The 20,013-nt window shown below is 43.3% G+C and overlaps 1 protein-coding gene across 4 annotated transcripts in view; it reads left to right on the top strand.

Moving 5' to 3' along the window:
* The window catches only part of PTPRG (protein tyrosine phosphatase receptor type G), a 538,165-nt gene that overhangs the window by 212,130 nt on the left and 306,022 nt on the right, over positions 1-20,013 (top strand). The gene's annotated exons all lie outside the window — the stretch shown is intronic.

Raw genomic sequence — 20,013 nt, 5'->3', positions numbered from 1 at the left:
GATAAAATTCAGCCACACCTTTTATGAATCTAGTGTGGAAGACAGAAGGTTAGCCTTTTTTAAAAAAACAAATAAACACGTGTTCTTATTTTTATTCAGACAAACAAAGTCCAAGCAGTAACAATATCAATTGTGTAGGAGAGTATGCACTTGATAGTCCTGCCTCATGGGGCTCTTTTGGAATAAATCCTCCTATGGGGGCACTGCAAAATATGCATATGCACAAAGGAAATGGGATAGTGACGTATATTCCTCAATAAATTTGAAAACTTAATTTCAAATTACTTACGATAAAAAACTGCTTATGAAAACAAATGTACAAAAGTTTTTATTTATTTATTAAATTGGTATCACGTCGATCCATAGATCTCAGGGTCTTTCACAACACAAACAAAAGTTGTTTGCAACAAATGAAACTAAAAGCAGAGCAAACGTCTGAAAACCCAGCAACGCCTAACACTTGACTAATAAGGCCCAAAGGAGTTTAAAACTCCTTTCAAATATATAATGTGGTGTCTATATGGTAGTCATTTAACCAGATATCTGTATATGCAGTTGTGCATGAACATGAGCAAATAATACAGATTGTTTTGTATTGCAATTTCTATCAAGTGCATAAACCACATGCCACCCCAAATGCTGGCAGGCTTTAATGACCCCTACCCGGTCTATGATTTTGTAGCGCTTCTTGCCCCTGAATTTCAAGGGCCTTGTTAAAAGCAGCTCCTCTTCTGATCATCAGGGGAGTAATGATCCCATAATTCAGAACTCTATTACCTGTATTTCACAACAAGAGACCCTCCCTTAACCTCCCTATATCCTGTGTGCATCTTCAAAGGCAGGGATGCTGTTGAAACATAGCTTGCAGGATGGAACACAAGTGCCCTGATTATGCTATTGAAAATGGGACAAATGTTGTGGGTGAGGAGAGATGGGGATGCTTCTATCTTCATAGGATAGTAATTTTGTTCGGGCTACGCAGCCCTTCAGAGAGAATAGGAATCCCATTTTTTTGTACAAAGGGAGTTCTTTCCCTCACCATCCGCCCCAGTAATCTTGAAAGATCTCAAGATGGAACTTAGCGCTTCGTATTTCCACCTAACCAAAAGTGTGACCAGCAAACAGTTTTCTCTTGTCCTAGTTCTCTGATGCTCAGAACAGGCTGTTAAAACTCACTAACAGGAAATCATTGAATTCCAGTTTTTCCTTTATAGTTTTCCATATCCGTCACTCTGAACGATGCCAATTCCTGGCAGAATACCTTTAAACTTGTCAGGTTAGAGTGATGAATCTTGCTCGTGTCTTTTGGCAGTGAGGCCGGCTTCTGTAAATAGCTGTTCTGACATCTGCTTGAGGTTCTCTTTGCCTGCAGTTCAGGAGTATCCAGCAAACATAGGAGCAGTTGCAGCTGGAGAGCTTTCCATCTGCTTTGTCACCGCTTCTGTGATCGCTGTTGCCCTTCAGCTAGCTGAAACCTCTGGGCCACTGGTGCTTTCCTGACTTGAATACAGGTTGCCAAAACCCTCTCCTTCAACTAAGCCCATGGTAGTATAACTTGTAAGATTTATCTATACAAGGGGTAGCCAATGTGGTGACTTCCACATGTTGCTGGTGTTCAGCTCCCATCCTCCTTGACTATCAGCCATGCTGGCTGGAGCTGATGGGAGTTAGAGTCAAACATCCAGTGGCATCGCAACGGGGGTGCTGGGGGTGCGGTGCACCCCGGGTGCCGTGTCTGGGGGGATGACAAGAAGGAACCCCACGGGGGCTTGCCCCGCCATGGCAGCGCAAGCAGCCATCACACCACTGCAGCTGCATGTGGAAGATCCTCCATTTGCAGCTGCAGCTACAAACAGAGGATCCCGGCGCCGGCGGCAAACCGCTATGTAGAGCGCATGTGCGGCATCACACACATGCACTGTATTTAACGAGACCGCACATGCGCTGTACATAGCGGTTTACCGCCGGCGCTGCTCAAGTGCCGTACAGACGGTGGTGGGATCCCTCCCATCGCCGCTACAGCCACATGTAGAGGATTCTCCGTTCGCGGCTGAAGCTGCGAGCAGAGGATCCCGGCACCACTGGCAAACCGTTATGTACAGCACATGTGCGGTGTTCCTACGTACGTCGCATGCGTCATACGTAGCGATGCCGCACATGCGCCCTACATAGCAATGCCCTGCCCTGGGTGTCACAACGCCTTTGTTCTCCCCTGCCAACATCATCTGGGTTGCATTACATTAATGGATGTAAGCGACTGCTGAGATCTAACTGTTTTAAGATGTTTGTGTTTTGCTTTTGCTAAGAAGCCATTGGCTGGGACTGGGAAAAGGAGGGTGGTCTCTTTTTGCTTCCTTGGGGACAGTATGTAAACCTACTGGCCAACTCACCTTTTTGTTTTTTGTTTTTTTGCTTTGTTGTTCATATTTACCCTCTATTCTTTTATGGGCCTGTGGGTGAAAGCAAATTAGTTTCAGAGTTGTTTTAATAGGGGGTGGCATTCTGTTTTTGAAAACATGGTCACACTAATGAGCTTTCATCATATATTACAAACAGCTGCCTGGTATCAGACCCTGACCCTAGGTTTAAGATGAAGGCGAAATAATAAAAGTGAAGGAAAGTAGCAGAAATAGCACCTCACTGGAAGAGTAAATTGGGACTGTCCCAGAGAAGATGACTCAATGGGAACTGGTGTGTAGCACTATCTGAAATATTCCCTTACTGTAACAGAGTGATCCATGGCACTTCAAAGCTGGATCACTTTGAATATGTTTGAGTCCCGTTCATATCTTATTTCAACAGTAAGTCAAGTCCTCTGTCCCATGAGACATTTAGTGCTTCTTTAGTTAGTCTTCCTTTTCATGACACAGTTCAGAAATTAGCCCTGAGCACAAATCAGATATAGAGCAAATAGGAATCAATTATGTTTTATGAGGTTAAATGGACCATAATGGAAAGTCTGTTGATAATGGCACGTATTTATTCTCATTAATCTACATAAAAATGAACGATGCTGATGTAAAAATAATGTTAGCTATATCGATGTGACTTGAATCCTCAAATCCCAGTTGTAGACCAGGGCATGAAATTCTGTCTGCTTATCCTTTTTTGGTGGGATGAAGAACTGAACTGGTGTAAGCAAGGAAATGTAAAAGCATGTTTCAGAAATTCCCTTTTGTCATGAGTTCTAGCAAGCACGTTGATATTTACAAAGCAGGAAGACTAAAAGAAACCACAGATTAACAAGCTACAGTTGATAGAAATATCTACTTCAAAGCAGATTGCTTTGTACACCAGCATGCCTTAGATATTGTTTGTAATTTGCTATGAAAGTCCTTGGAACAGCAATAAATTGTAATAAAGAAAATTTAATAAACGTTAGAATGCCCACTCCACAGCAGTAAGGATTAGGGCTTTTCGTGTGGCTCCCTCTGTTCTGCGGAATAGCATTCTTGTTGAGATATGACAAGAACCTCACTATCTTACTCTCCAAAAGCAATCAAATTCATTTTTATTTGGACAGGCTTTCCTCACTGGAGAAGTAGGTCTTTGCTGTGTCTGTTTTGTATGATTTTTGCATGGTTTTTAATGTACTTTCTGTTTCTGTGTTTAACTGGGTTTTTTTAATTGTTGATCACCCTGAGATAATTGTATGTTGGTTGTTGATATCTGTCTACCCCTCCCTTAACACCACATAAAGGTAAAGGTACCCCTGCCCATACAGGCCAGTCTTGACAGACTCTAGGGTTGTGCGCCCATCTCACTTAAGAGGCCAGGGGCCAGCGCTGTCCGCAGACACTTCCGGGTCACGTGGCCAGCGTGACATCGCTGCTCTGGCTAGCCAGAGCCGCACACGGAAACGCCGTTTACCTTCCCGCTAGAAAGCGGTCCCTATTTATCTACTTGCACCCAAAGGTGCTTTCGAACTGCTAGGTTGGCAGGCGCTGGGACCGAGCAACGGGAGCGCACCCCGCCGCGGGGATTCGAACCCGCCGACCTTTCGATTGGCAAGCCCTTGGCGCTGAGGCTTTTACCCACAGCGCCACCCGCGTCCCTTACACCACATACACCTTGATAATTATATAGAAGGTGATTAATAAGAATACCTGATCCTTTTAACTGGTGATTCCAGTGAATGAAACTACCACCTTCCTATACTCTGACACTGAGCTATGGATATTCCTTCTTTGCTAGATGAAGACATTTTCAAGGATGGTTATTTTTATAATATAACAAGGGGCAGAAAAAGGCAGAATTTTCAAACCGGCGGTGCGCTAACTGCTTTCTTGGTAATGATTTTATTTAAGCATAATTGTGGCTACAGTAGAAGCAATTATAAATATTTAATTTTCTTTGTTTAAAACAATATTCATCTGAGAGGCAATTGACGTGCTGTACACAGTTTTTGCTAGCTTTTGGTTTTTAAATTAAAATTTAATTATGAATTAATGTACCGCAGTGGATGGCATATTTTAGAATTAGGTTTTGCTTACTGGTCTGAAGTTACATAGCTTGCTTACAGTACAGTCCTGCACATGTCTGCTCAGAAGTAAAGTCCCATTGAGTTCAGGTCGGCTTCTTGCCAGGTAAGTGAGCATAGGAGAGCGTCTTTAAGCTCACAGATCATGTATCCGCTTAATGTTAAACTAGTTAAGGTCTTGTAAGTATAAGGGGTCATGATGAGAGTAATCTTACATCTCTCCATGGTGCTGCACTCCTGTATACATAGGTTGAAATAAATGTAATTCTTCAATCCTAATACTAGAAAGGAATCACGCTGTGCTGTTTCAGCTGTCTTTTCTGATGCAGTTTTCTTATACCACCTGGACAGACCCTAGGGTTAAAGTGGAGCAGTAGCAAACTCTTGTTCTGTAGGGCCTCTCCTATCCCTCTCCACAACCTCGCAACCAAGGTTTGTCTTCAAGTTTACAGCTTGTTTGTTTTTTATGACATGCTAAGACAAACTGGCAACAGCAAAATGACCGGGGAGGAGTGAAGGTTGCTGCAATCTCCTCTTCTGAAGCCTGAACGCAGTTATAAAAAGACTTCAACCCCACTGAAAAGAACGAGGAGTGATGCTGCAGTGGTGTCCCACTCTGGATGTCACTCAGCCAGTAGGCTACCCCTGCTCCCGATGTTCTCACATTGAACATTGATATCTGAAGAGGAACCCTGGCACATGATCGAGGGCTTAGAGGAACTCTGTTATATGGGAAAGTTACAGCATTTGGGGCTTTTTAGTTTGGCGAAAAGTCAAGTAAGAAGGAGACATGACTTCATAGGCATCCATCTGTCTCGAGAGACAATAAAATGTGCCTCTGGGGGTGAAGGCAGACCGCGGTGTTAGCATCACCAAAGTGACCTCCCTGGGGCACAAGCCTGGGCAGTGTGTATGGAGGTCCTGGGCTTGCCAAACGACAAGACACCCCTCTCGACCTCGCTGATATGGTCCAAAGGAAAGCAGAGCAATATATTTGGCACCAATTTGGCTGCAGGAGTTGCTGGAAGGAGGTGTACAAGGTGCCATCCATCCGTCATAGGGACTCCACCCTGGATTTCTGTATAAAATTATACATGGTGTGGAGAACGTGGATAGAGAGCAGTCCCCACCCCACCCACCCCGTCTCATAATACTTGAACCCAGATTCATACAGTGAAGTTGAATGGCACAAGGAAGTTGTTCTTCACCCAGCACCTAGTTAAACTATGGGCTTTGCCATCACAAAAGGTAGTGATGTCCCCTAACATGGAAAGCTTGACAAATACAAATTTCTGGGAGATAAGGCTGACCACAACAGCCTCCAGTAGTTGCTGGAAATAACAAGTGAGGAGAACAATCATGTCCTGTTGGGGGGCTTCCCATAGGCATTTAGTTGACTGCTGTAGGAACAGGATGCTGAATGAGAAGGGACTTCTTTCTGATCTAGCAGGGCTCTTATTCCATTCTTGGGCTTAACTAGGTGTGGCATTTGCCTCCTAGGTGGGTCATAAGGAAAGGGTTAAATGAGTGAGAATGTGATTGGCCAGTGGGAATGCAAGGGGGGAGTAAAAGTTAGAGTGGGAGGTTTTGAAAGTCAGTTGAGGTTTGGGAGTTGAAGAAGGAAGAGGGAGGATTAGGTGTGGGTTGGTAGAGTTGTATTGTGAGAGAGTGAGAGGAATTGTCAGGTGGAGTCAGATAGATAGTTGGGAATAATCAGTTTGGAGTTGTTAGGAACTAAGATTTAAGAAACTGACAAGAAAAAATTAACTGTAACCATAAGCTTGTTCCTGCGTTTAAAGAATAAACTTGATTATTTGTTAATGTTAACAAGTGACTGGACTCCATGTGTCCCCGTGAGATACGGGGTGGTGGCAGCGGAAAAAGCAATCGCAGTGGTGGCACAGGGTCAATAGACCGTCAAACGTCCAGGGGCCCTGTGTGACTGCCACACTAGGCATTAACAATTGCAGGCTCTGTGCCTTAGAATGTGAGTCTGGGGTGTACATCCTACGCCTAAGGCATGTGCATCTTTACCTGAGAATAGGGCTTGCCCTTTGAACAACTGTAGCCAGTGGGCCTCAGAGTCTAGCTAAAAAGAAAGCAGGTTGCGAGGATAAAGCAAAGGGCAGGGAAAGAGTCCAGCACACCCACTTGCCCCTGGTTTGATAACTGCTCACACAGAGGCACAAGTCTTCTGATGAACCCGTACTTTGAAGCTATAAAGCTCAGCGGGCTGCAAAGTTTGCAAGTCAGGAGGAATTTTTGTGGCCGTACATCTCAGCAAAGCAGTTGTTCCCTTTCAGTCCCTGTTGTTTCAAGTAGGTTCGCATCTGCATGGCCGGTTGCTGAGGGACCACGGTGCTGAATGCTTTTGGGTTCCTTGCTGTGATGGAAGGAGCGATGCACTTGTGCTTCTCTCTCAGTAGCATAGGGGTAGCTTCTGGGCAATTCAGGGCTTGGGGATTTTGCCATTCCGGAGAGCTATTATTTATTTCCAGCCTTCTTGTTTGTTTTGGTGCCAGAGCGCTCTTCCTGCTGTTGAGCTGGATAACTGATGCAGCAGGAACCAGAGAGTTGCAGAAGAGGGATTTATTGTGCCTGTTTTGGAGCTCCAATCTGGCTCGGCTACAAGAATTCCTTCAGGGCGCATCATACCCTCCAAATGCCTGCCCTTTTCTCTCCCTGCAGCTTTACAGTATATTGCTCAGTTTGGATTTAAGACTGGGTTGAGTCAAAGAGACCAAAGCATCTGTACAGAAAGATATTGTTTATATTCCAGATATAAGATGCCGCTGCTTCTTAGAATGCCCAGCCTGCCTGCTGCATGGCTCTGCCTCCTCAACATGCTCATTTCATCTCCATCTTCCCTGGTCCTTTGCATCTCGCTGGAGAAATGGGCTGCACAATATTGCTTTGGGAGCTCAGGCATGGAGAGGAAAGGCTGTTATTTGGGGCATCACTTCACAGGTTCCAGCTTTCCTCGTTCTAATCAGCAGCAGCCCTTTTCCTGTTTGATTTTTAAACAAAGCAACAGCGAGTTAAAAGCAAGTTGTAGAAGCAGTGAAAGCTTTATGGGAAGCGTTAGATTCCATTGGCATAATGATAAGAGCAGAAAATCACTGTACGGAAGGGAATAAGAAGCGGCCATCCAGGCATGCAGCACTGACTTGCATTTTATCTGCTATTAAAAAACCTAGACTGGCCCATTAAGCAGTAAGCTTTCATTTGTGTAAAACCACCCAGTTCTAATTTTTACTCCAGGAGTGAAGATTCAGCTTGTGGTGGCTGACACCTCAAACCATTTTTACATCCTTGATAAGTGTAGACCATTAAACTAGAACTATTTAGAATGAAGATTGTAAGTAGTATTTGTCCCTTGGGCATCCTGGATTTGTCCCTGTGCAGGACATGGCACGATAAGCTTTGATACCTTGGTGATATTACTGATCAACTGTGTGCTATGTTAGCTGTGTCGCTGTGTCTTTAAGTCTTAGTTCGCTTACACAAATTGCCAGTGTTGACAGGCCAGATTTGGACTTGGGACCCTTGCAGGTGGAGGGGGGGGGGGCTATAACCACTTTCTCCTTTCCATATTCGCCATCCAGGTTGACCTCACACTTCTGCAGTTTGAATGGTGGGGGGGAATCTTGTTGGGAGTGCAAATTGCAGCTGTGTGACTCTTGATCCAGATTGGTACCACAGTGTGTGCATGTGCTAAAGGATGAAAGGCCCTTATCCTCCCTGCTAGGATAGCCCAGGACCTCCATGCTTACTGTCCAGGCTTGCACTCCGGGGAGGTCACTTCTGTGCTGCTAATGCAGTGGTTTGATTTCACCCCCAACTCTGACTAGAACTTACTTGGTTCCAGCCTATAGGGTGTGATTCACCTAACCTCTCTGGTCAAGAGGGCTTTCACCCCTCTTCTCTTACCATGCGCCCCATGAGATTGTGGATGTCAGGAGAATCTTCAGAACAGCAATGCAGGGGGAGAGCTATCTTTCCCTCTGGCAAGTCGATATGCTAGTGCAGACGGAATGCTTGTAATAACAGGATATTTAATTCTGCACACAGTAAGTGTGGAGCTGCTGTTTTATAGATGGGTGTCTTGTACGTTGTTTGAATTTCACCAAAAAAGGGGGTAAGCTGTAGTGGGTAAGCTGCTTTGAGTGAATTTTCCCCACTTCTGAATATTTCAGCTCAGCCTTAGATTTACAATGGTCCCTTGTTTGGAGTCCGGGATCCGTTCCGGAGCCCCGGACGCTCGACGAAAGGGGCGCTTCACAAAGTGCCGCTCTACGCACACAGAGCAGATTGGTTTGCACTTCTGCGCATGCGCGAAGAGCAAAACCGGAAGTAACCCGTTCCAGTACTTCTGGGTTTGCCGTGGACGTTCGCTGAAATGGACAGTTGATGGGGTGGATGTCCATGGAGGTATTACTATAGCTTGTAGGAATGTGGAAATGAAAACCCTTCATAGCCAGACGTGCAATGCACACATTCCTAACTACCCAAACCCTCCCCTTGGATCCATTGCTGCCTTTTCACCCATAGCTCCTAGCATCCTTGATTACCCTTTTATGACAATTGAAAACCTGGATTTGCCAGTTATGGGGAAATAGCCTTTATTTTCCTTTGCTGCTTATTCATAAAAAGAAAAACGTACACAGTGTTTCATTAAAAATAATAATTTGATGAAGCATGCTGCACTTCTATTCAGGCAAGCTGACAAATAATTAATTATTCTAATCCCATTGTTTAGTGCCCCAATTCTTCTTTGCATTGAAAAAGAGATGGATACCTGATTATGTGGGCATTATAGCTTCATAGCTCTTTTGCAGAGTTCCTTGTAGATTGTGATTGTGTAAGACAAAAATGGATGATTTACCTTGTGGTTACATTTGTCCTGAGCAGAACTCACAAGCAATAACTATTGTGTTCTAACTTTGGCTCTGACTCATCTTTCTCCTGGGAAGATCAGCCTTTGTCTGACAAACAGCTTTAATATTGATCCTGCAAATAATCCATTTAAAGGAAGACACGCATCTGCATTACTTATATAAGAATAAACAGAAACCCATTACTTTTATACTCAGGAGGGCAGAGTTCACCTTAATTTAGGCTTTCCTGCCTTCTGAGTTCTCAAGTAATTCTAAGCAATAAAGAGGGCTCATGCTTACAAATGTTTTCAAGCCTGAAAGCTGTGGGATTTGGGGAGAGCAGAGCAGGAGATGTTTACTAAATAGAACAAAGGTTTTGGGGTTTTTTTTTAATTATATAGATTTTGCAGCTCTTGTGCTAGAGGTGAACATATTAAAACCTTGCTAATCTTGCTTTAGAAATTGTGTACTGAGCTTCAGAGGAAAGATGTGCAATAGGGGCATCCTTTGTTTATAGTTATAATGAATGGAGTAAATATATTTATTATTTGTTGTCTGACTATTTTAAGCTCTGTCATGTCAAAATAATCTAATTTTCAGACTTAATGCTGAAATAATACACATAATGCTAAGACAGACAGTTTGTTGTTGTTTAGTCGTTTAGTCATGTCTGACTCTTCGTGACCCCATGGACCAGAGCACGCCAGGCACTCCTCTCTTTCACTGCCTCCCGCAGTTTGGTGACCAAGACAGACCATGGTTTAGTGCAGATATATGGGTTCCTGGGGAGATCACAGTTGCTGTGGTCCTCGGTTATCCTGCTCCCAGGGGTTTGGCTTAGCTGAGTATATATCTGTACCTTGGTTCATTGTTTGTCATGTTCCAAACAAACCATGAGTTATAACTAAGGTTTGTTCTTGTTATACAATTTGTGGTTTGGTTGGAGTGAGACAAACCGTGAACCCTGGTTCAAATGGTATGCTAAGCTAAGCCAAGCTGTGGTTCCGTCCCAGGTAGCGCAGCAGCAGGACAACCAGGGAAGAAGAATGTCACCTTTCTAGCAGTCTGCACACTTTCACATTCACTCCAAGCCATGTTTGACTTCACATTATGTGCAAACTGAGCGACCGGCTGCAGTCTTCCTTGCTCCGCAGAAGATTGCAGGGTGGCTCCCCCAGAGTTCCAGTATCACTCAGTCCTCCCAGACCAGGTGCTTGCACACACGACACACATCATTATTCCCTCCAATGTGATGCAACCTTGGGAGGCTTCTCAAGGGCAGCTCAGGCTCTCCTCCACTTTACCTAAAAGAATCCCATTGTTTCCTTTTCCCAAGACCCCTTCTCTTGGGAGTAAAAAGGTAAAGGACCCCTGACAGTTAAGTCCAGTCGCGAACGACTCTGGGGTTGCGGCGCTCATCTCACTTTACTGGCCGAGGGACCCGATGTTTATCCACAGTCAGTTTTTTCTAGGTCATTGGCCAGCATGACTAAGCCGCTTCTGGCGAAACCAGAGCAGCGCAAGGAAACACTGTTTACCTTCCCGCCAGAGCGGTACCTATTTATCTACTTGCACTTTGATGTGCTTTTGAACTGCTAGGTTGGCAGGAGCTGGGACCGAGCAATGGGAGGTCACCCCATCACGGGGATTCGAACCGCCGACCTTCCGATTGGCAAGCCCTAGGTTCAGTGGTTTAGACCACAGCGCCACCCGCGTCCCACACTCTCTTGGGAGTAGCAGGGTTCCACTGTGTGCTCTTCATTTAACATACACCAGGTACATTGGTAACTACAGAGGACCTTTAACAGAATAATAATAATAATAATAATAATAATAATTATTATTATTACAGAGGACCTTTAACAGAATCCCTCGGCAAGCTCTGTATAACCAGTGCTTCTATTTATTGCTATGTTTTGAATGTCCTGGGTGCCATTTTAAAAAGTGTTGCACAATGTATGAAATTAACTTGTTTTCAAATATGCAGATATCAAACAAAATAATTACGTTTCACAGGAACATGGAAGTAAGAAAAAAGCTTGTGTGTTCTTTCAGCTCATAAACGGGCTTAAGAACAACAACACAACCCCTTGTTTATTAAACCAGTGAACTATACTGATGTTCATAGCGCCTACTGTACAGATTGGCCAACAAGCTACATGACCTTGGTGTATAACTAATAATAATAATATTTTACCAGGTTTGTCCCCCACACCCATTTCATGTCAGCAGAGTTGTGGCAAACAGAGTGCAGTTGGTCCTCTTGCAAGAAGTTGTTTCCACACGTGGATTGTATCCCCTGGATAGATTTGGTGGACTTTCAGAAATGCTATATTCGCACATTTTAAAGCAGAGATTTCCCAACTTTTAGTGTTGGTTGCACACTCTTTAGACATGCATCATTTTGCGACACAGTAATTCAGTTTTACTAGCAAACCGGAGGTTAAACTAATCCCTTTCCAGCCCCGGGAGGAATGCTGGGACCATTCACTTGACATACCTACACACTGCAGCTGACACACTAATGTGTCGCGACACACAGTTTGGAAAGCTCTGTTTTAAAGCAACTGTGAACCATGTAGAGATGGAGAGCCCCCTGACAGGCCTTTCCTTGTAACTTAGTTGCTTTTGCCTGGCCGGAGTGTATCCTTTAACTGCGCTAATGACTCTTGTTTGTATAGGTCAAGGAAGGGTGTGTGTGTGTGTGTGTGTGTGTGTGTGTGTGTGTGTGTAGAAACTAGCTTATTGTACAAAGCAAAAGTTTGCTTGTATTGATTTGCCCTGGCACCAGCAATATGGCTTCAGCCCAGAAGACAGTGCGACCCCGGCTGAAAAAGATTTTGGTGGTTCATGCTTGCAGATGACAAAAGCATAAAAAAACACTTCCCTATAAACTTAAGAGTATCCTTATCAGATGTGCCCTGAATCCGTAAAGTAATTACATTCTAGCCCCTTTAAGCCAATAAAGGCAGCAACATGGAGCCGAAAGGTGGTGTGTTTATCCTTTAATCAGGTGTGTTGGCCGCTAGTACTTGCATTCCAGAATATTACCTAATGCTTTGTGGGCATATTGCAGCTGTTACTTCAAAAATGAATTTGGGTTAGTGGACTCGTGCCAAAGGAAGATGTGCATTGCCTTATTATGTTTCAAGCTTTCAACGAGCCTTCTGCCCTGCAGTGGTTCAGATCATTGCATTGCTATGTCATGCTGAATAATTCGCAGCATTTAGCACTTAAATTGGCTCATTGCAGACAATCCAATTAGAATAAAGTCTATTATCATTTTGGTACCTAGGAATAAAACCGAGTGTTTAAGTGATGAGCATACCGTGTGGACGCTGAAGTTGGGCAAGTTGTGGGGTGTGTGGGTGGCAGAACGTCTTGGGGTCTTGTTGGTTTCGTATCTTGAGTAGCAGCTGGACTTCGTATTAACAGAGTCTTTTCAGCGTGCAGAAGGAAGGAATGCAGTATCGGCACAGCAAGATGCTGTTGGTTTCCAATACAAGCTGTCTTTTCATCTTCACATATGTGGAAAGGCTATGAGAGATAAGAACTTTATTTTCTTCTCCCCCCCCCTTCTCCCCCCCCACACCCGACATTGATATTGACACGTACACTTTTGCTAAAGCATTAATCAAGGTCAGGAGCGTGCCAGTGCCTTAGAGTCTGAATCAAGGTGATTTATGTGGCTTAAACAGACTACTGGCAGCCTTTAAACATGGCTTCTGCTCTTACTTGAGTGTATGACTCGGACAATTCGACTCTGAAAGGAAAGGTGTTGAGTTATCTGTTGGTCAGGGTTGATCCTTGGGGAAAGGCTCTGCAAGGCATTAGATACTGAAACACCTTGTAAGACGAAACCAACATTTTCACTTGCGTTTACCTACTTGTGCAGCAAATTCCAGCATCTTACAGCCTCACATGCTTCCTTATAATTTTTGATCAAATTCCATGTGCTCTGTAAATTGCTTGCATGTTGTTATACCTGCATGAGTGTTTTGAGCCTGGAACACTTCAAATGGCCAGCTGTTCTTATTTTCTTTAGCTCACTTAAGTTTAGATCTTTTGAACAGGTTTTTGCATGTTACTAACATGACAACATGACAACATGAGCTCCAACTGATACGGTTACTCCCATTTTTATTTCTGCCCACCTAAATTCAATGGGTAGGCACCTTTTTCTTCTTCTTTTTTGGTTGAAGGGCATATTCATGTGTAGTATTCTGTTGGGAGACATATGCTGGACAGAGCCAGAGATCAGTTCTGTGGATTAAGTAGTTCTAAATACAGTCTTCCTTGCTTCATTTTTTACCACGGCTGCCTCAGATTAACATTCCCAATTCTGTGGAAGTCTCCTCAGAAGTCAGCCCCACTGAGTGCGATTGGGGTACTCTCAAGCACACAGAGGATTTTTAATTTATATTTAGTACCACAAACCAATGCAGCTATTGTTCTGGAAAGTAAGTGAAAGTAATTCCTTTCAAGCTTTAGTGTGCTACGCACACATATATGCACGGACATGAAAGATGCCAACCAAGTTTTCTTAGATAGCTAACTGAAAAGGCTTATTTTCCTCAAGCTATACAACCAGCAAAACACACACACACACACACACACACACAATTTTTTAAAAATAAATAAATTACTGACATTTCCTGTTGTTCCGAAACTACATAGAAAGAGGAGTAAAGTACTTTTGAAAGCGCCAAGAATAAAGAGGTTGTGATAATTTATTTTTTACGGAGTTAAAATTATCTGAATGAGAGGGTACAATTGTGATTGGGCTGAGTTGCATTGCTCTTAGCAGGGGGCATTCAAAGCCCTTCAGCAGAGACACTTAAAAACTTTAATTTATCAACAGAAACAGATCCTTGATATATTATGAATGATTTTAAAAAAAAATATGAAAGCATTTTTGCAGTGCCTGTCTGCAATGCCCGCGATAGCTTTCCTTTAATTATAATATTTTTATGACTATGCATTGGGTGCGAGGCAATAGAAACTGAAGCAAATAATGGTTAATATAATCCTGGATACCCGGCGGAAAAATATGCTGAGTAAATAAGCTCTTTTAAAATGCTGCTGCTGTGTAGTTACTTTGTACTGTGACAGGTTGTGGCTGGTCCTGTTCACATACAGATACATTCCTCGTGTCTTTGGGCTGATTTATATGTTAGCTGAGCAACCTTTAAGAATTGGGATGGCTGTTCTTTTTTCGTTCTGTTCATTTTTCATTGATAACCTGGTCATCTCCTATGAGGGAAATGCTGTTTATTATCATCTAGTTGCCCATGTGTCAGAACAAAACAGACGAGAACGTTTCCAACACTGTGTGAGAGGGAGGAAAAGTTGTGTTCATGTCTCCTCCACCCCCGGCACAGTAACCACCCAAAAAAGACTATTTTGGAGGCCATGGAAATCCATTATACATTGTGGGCCATGCCATTTGGCACAGGAGGTGGGTGGAATTATCCAACATTGGTTAGAGATACCATTGGTGCAAGACTGATCTGCCTCGTTCTGAATAAACCCTTCCCTGCCACTGCAGACCTGGGCCCTCTGAATAAGCTTTTTTTGGCAGGGGGAGAGGGGGGTACAGTGGGCTTCCATTCATGCAGCCTTGGATGCAACTCATTATTTTCTTCTTCCACTCACCCATTTCCTCCTCTCGTACGGAATAAGACCATTAAAGGCATATGCGTAAAGAACTCTTTGGATCAAACCAAAAAAGAGAGCGAGAAAAGGCTTAGCATTCAAGTGTGAGCTCAACTCTTAACTTCACACAGCTACCGCAAAGCCATAATGATGTCTCGGTAGCCGGCGCCGATGCAGTAGGTAATGAATCTTCAGTTGGGTATGAACTTTATTATCGAGCATGGGGTTTTCACTTTGAGCTTGCTTCTGCTTGTCACAAGAGCAGCATTTGCATAATTAAATAAATGATCTTAAAACTGTCTTTTCCAGTGGGGCTGTGAAATACAACACTTCTTCCTGTCAGAACTCAAGCTCACAGCCATGGATTATTGGAAAATACATCACAGAAAATTAGCATCAAACCTCTGCTTTCTGCAGCGCACGCAGGAAGCAGATGACTGTACTGAACAACTGGGTTCTGAGTTCTATTTCTCTTGTCTCGTGTAAATTGATCTTTTGCCCCATCATTCCACTGGAGAGACAGAAGCACAAAGGAGATCTTGTTTGCTCCCTCACTGGCTGAATAAATGTTTAAGTTGTAAATAAGACTATTGATAATAGTTTGCAGCATGTGATGATAAGATGAGACAGTCCTGAATTTTTGTCACGTCCAGGTCTTCCATCCAGCAGATCTTTTTGATGTTTATTGGAAAATTTAAACATGAAAAGCCTTCTTGGGGAATACATTGCCTCTGTTCCATTCCTGAATATATATATTTTATTTTGTTATACTTTTGCATTGCCAAATGAAATAACTTCTTGATAAAAGCGCTTAGCAACAGAGGACTAACAGGAAATGTTGTCACAATTCAGGCATATTGCAAAGGGATTAGCAAAAATAACATACTTGTGCTCTCTTCTTCCCATGCATAAAGAGCTGTGCGTATTGGCTACAGAGATCATTTTAAGGTGGGAGCAAATATTATACAGTGTTATGTGAAAACAACCTTAAATTTTCATCACCTGCTTTGTTGGTAGTGATTAATTTTAATTATTTATTTTATTACACATACTTACTAGACACCTATTGAAAATAATTCTCTAGGCATCTTACAATGAATTTAAAAACATAACAATGTAAAGTAAAAATGCACAATAGGACGTAAAATCCCAAGGCAGCACAAATCCCTCCACCCCTTTGCAAAGCCACAACTAAAATGCAATATAAATCAGAGGAGCTGAAACCGAGAATGAGAAACAACTAGCAAAGATATACTTGTTTATTATTCCATTTATGAATTGCTTCCTGTGAAACATCTCAACGTGAATTAGCCATACAAATACCAACAACAAAATCTTTGTGAAACATTTTCATACACACACACACACACACACAAACACACACACACAAAAAATAAAATAATAATTTTATGTATCAATACACTCATTTGCTCCTCCGATACTGGGGGGAAGGAAAAGCAGAGGGAGAATCACAAAATGTTAAAAGGATCAGGGCAGACCAGGCTTTGCAACCTTTCCTGTGTTAGGATGTGGACAAGTGGGCGTCGCAACCCACCTGACAATCAAGTGAGATCACAGTTATGCCATGTGAGTAACGTGGCTTGCCTTGCCCCCACCTGTCAATGTTGGCCCACATGGTGGGAGCCCAAAATGTTTCCCATTTCAGTCTTAATGGGTTAGTTGGGGAGGTTGACAAACGGTTGGGGTTGCAGTAGGGGCAAAGTTGTAGGTATGGTTGCCGAGCAGGGATGTGGCCCCTTCTGCCTATATATGTTGACCATCTCATTCATGTGAGTTTGTCAGCATTCCCTGGGTTTGGGGAACATTCAGAAGAAAATGTAGTCCTTTGATTGCCACAGGAATATTGATTCTCTTGACTTTCTTGCAAACAGACCCATTTTTAGGAATGGGTGGATGTATAGTCAGGTCTTCATGGAATTCTCTGACGCGGTAGTGTAATGAAGTACAAAGTAATAACAATCATTTAATGAAGCAGTATGCCCCCAAATAGCAGCCTAATAGATCATTTGTATGTACAGTTGACGCTTCAGGTTACAGAAATAACCCAGAAATAGTACCTTGGGTTAAGAACTTTGCTTCAGGATGAGAACAGAAATCGCGTGGCGGCAGTGGGAGGCCCCATTAGCTAAAGTGGTACCTCAGGTTAAGAACAGTTTTGGATTAAGAACGGACCTCCAGAACGAATTAAGTTCTAAACCCGAGGTACCACTGTAAAAAGAAAAGGGAGCCCATAGAAATATACTTTAACAGTATGCTTACAATTTGAGAATGTCCTGAAAGTGGCTTCACTGTATTTTCAGTCGTCTTGATATGCTGGGAGTTTTTTGTCCCCTTGCTTTAGATTAAAATGCACTTTAACCTATCCGTTCACTATTTCACTTCTTGTTGTAGAAGGGATTAGTCAGTTAAGTAGATGATTTTCATGGGCTTGCCAGCTGGCTGGCCCAGAACCAGCCTAACCCTGGGATATTGGCAGGGTTAACCTTCCAATTTTATTTTTTTTAAAAAATCTCTATGGTAAAGTTGCATGAATGTGAGTTTGTAAATAGTCCTCCTCTTCCATCACTTCTACACCTCTGGGGAAGGGCTGCAGCTCAGTGGTAGATCACCTGCAATGCAAGCAGAAGATTTCATGTTCAATCCTTGGCATTTCAGGTAGGGCTGGAATAGACCCCTGCCTGAAAACCTGGAGAGCTGCTGCCAGGTAGACAGTACTGAGCTAGACGGACCCAGCAGTCTGAAACAGTACAGTGGTACCTTGGTTTACGAACTTAGTCCGTTCCAGAAGTCCGTTCTTAAACCATAGTGTTCTTAAACCAAGGCGTGCTTTCCCATAGCAGCGGGGGACTCAATCTGCAAATGGAACACACTCAACAGGAAGCAGAACATGTTCTTATTCCAAGGCAAAGTTCACAAATCAAAACACCTACTTCCAGGTTTGTAGCGTTCTTAATCTAAGTTGTTCATAAACTGAGCTGTTCTTAAACCAAGGTACCACTGTAATGTACAGTGGTACCTCGGGTTACATACACTTCAGGTTACATATGCTTCAGGTTACAGACTCCACTAACCTAGAAATAGTACCTCGGGTTAAGAACTTTGCTTCAGGATGAGAACAGAAATCGTGCGGCGGCAGCAGGAGGCCCCATTAGCTAAAGTGGTGCTTCAGGTTAAGAACAGTTTCAGGTTAAGAACGGACCTCCGGAATGAATTAAGTATTTAACCCGAGGTACCACTGTATAAGATATCTTCCCAAAGAAATGTTGAATTGTTGCTGGCTACATTAACATGCAACATTAAGCTGGAAAAAACTGTGATTTATTGCGAATTACCAGCTTGCTGGTTCATGCTTCCTGAGTGCTCCCACTTTGCTGTTTCCCTATGGAGCAGGATAAACAAAGCAGGAGGCCTTAGCCTCCTGTGACATTTGAACAAGGCATCATGGTTGCTCCATAAGAAGCCTGGATAGCTCAGTTGGTTAGAGCATGGTGCTGATGATGCCAAGGTTGCAGGTTCGATCCCCGTATGGGACAGCTGCATATTCCTGCATTGCAGGCGGTTGGACAAGATCAGGGGTCAGAAAACTTTTTCAGCAGGGGGCCGGTCCACTGTCCCTCAGACCTTGTGGGGGGCTGGAGTATTATTTTTTTTGGGGGGGGGGATGAATAAATTCCTCTGCCCCACAAATAACCCAGAGATGCATTTTAAATAAAAGCACACATTATACTCCTGTAAAAACACGCTGATTCCCAGACCGTCCGCGGGCCGGATTTAGAAGGCAATTGGGCTGGATCCGGCCCCCAGGCCTTAGTTTGCCGACCCATGGACTAGATGATTCTCAGGATCCCTTCCTATCTCTACAGTTCTATGAACCTGCAGTTCATAAGCCAGCCTTAAGACATGATTTGCTCTTCATTTGCTGATGGTGCCTTCCTAGAGACCAACAAACTGTAAACCCTTATTTGTACAGAATGGACTTCCCGTTTTGTTTTTCTAGCTCACATGAAAGGAAGAGCAAGGCTTGCATCGGCATTCTGCTTTCTTGAAAACCTTGAAGCCAGAAAGTCTCGCCCGCTATTACATGTAAACACAGCCACAGGCTTCTCTTCAGTTTTCAACAGTCATGCAAGAACCTTGATTTCTAGGAAAACTCTACTTCTAAGGCATGTTATGCAACCAAATGCATTATTAGAATGAAAGAGTGGCACGGCTAGGGCAGCGCACAGTTGTGAAATCTGATTGCAGCGCTGGCTTCCAGTCTTCCCGTAGATGAAGTGAGACAACAAAGTTCAACAAAACTGTGGTTAACCTTCTTGATTACTGGAGCATTCATCCTGTTTTTGTGCAGGAAGCTGCTGCTGACCAGCTAATTAAGTTTGCTGTTGTAAAGCAGTTCTATAAAAAGCAAAGTTTAAATACTTGTTTTGTTTGTTTAAAGTCTCTCAGGAGGTGATGGTGCCTTGAAACAGGTGCACATTGGATTTAAAATACACTGGTCCCACGACCATGACCTGTTTATCACTTCTTGCATTTTGTGGGGAGAGTGTGGCTAATGTCGCCATTATACCAGCATTGCAGGGACATGAGTGATTGCCCTGGCACAAATGTTTAAGATTAATGTGTCCGATGAGTCTAATTTTAATAGTAGTGCTTTCGACTTTGGACTTAATTTTCTTATGCCCCCACCCCTTTAGATGGTAATGTGTAATTGTTCATTTATTTCATAATATAGCTGCATTTGGGGGGGTATTGCGCCCAGGAGTGGTACTATTGAGTCTGAAGTATGCAGAAACATGTGACTTTCCTTGAGAAGCAACATCTCTCACAGGGGAGTTGGCAGTAAAAAGGCCTTCTCACTGGTGTGTGGGGAGGCGAGCTTGAGATTTCAGAGAAGCAAACTCACACCATAAACGGCATGCTCCTCCCTTGAAATACTACGTAAGAATTTGAAGGCATCTGTCTCAGGAGACAATGGAGGAG

The sequence above is a fragment of the Podarcis muralis genome, chromosome 2 (assembly GCF_964188315.1).
Source record: "Podarcis muralis chromosome 2, rPodMur119.hap1.1, whole genome shotgun sequence".
NCBI lineage: Eukaryota > Metazoa > Chordata > Lepidosauria > Squamata > Lacertidae > Podarcis > Podarcis muralis.
Note: the sequence above shows the minus strand (reverse complement) of the source record. Positions and strands in the feature narration are given on the sequence as shown.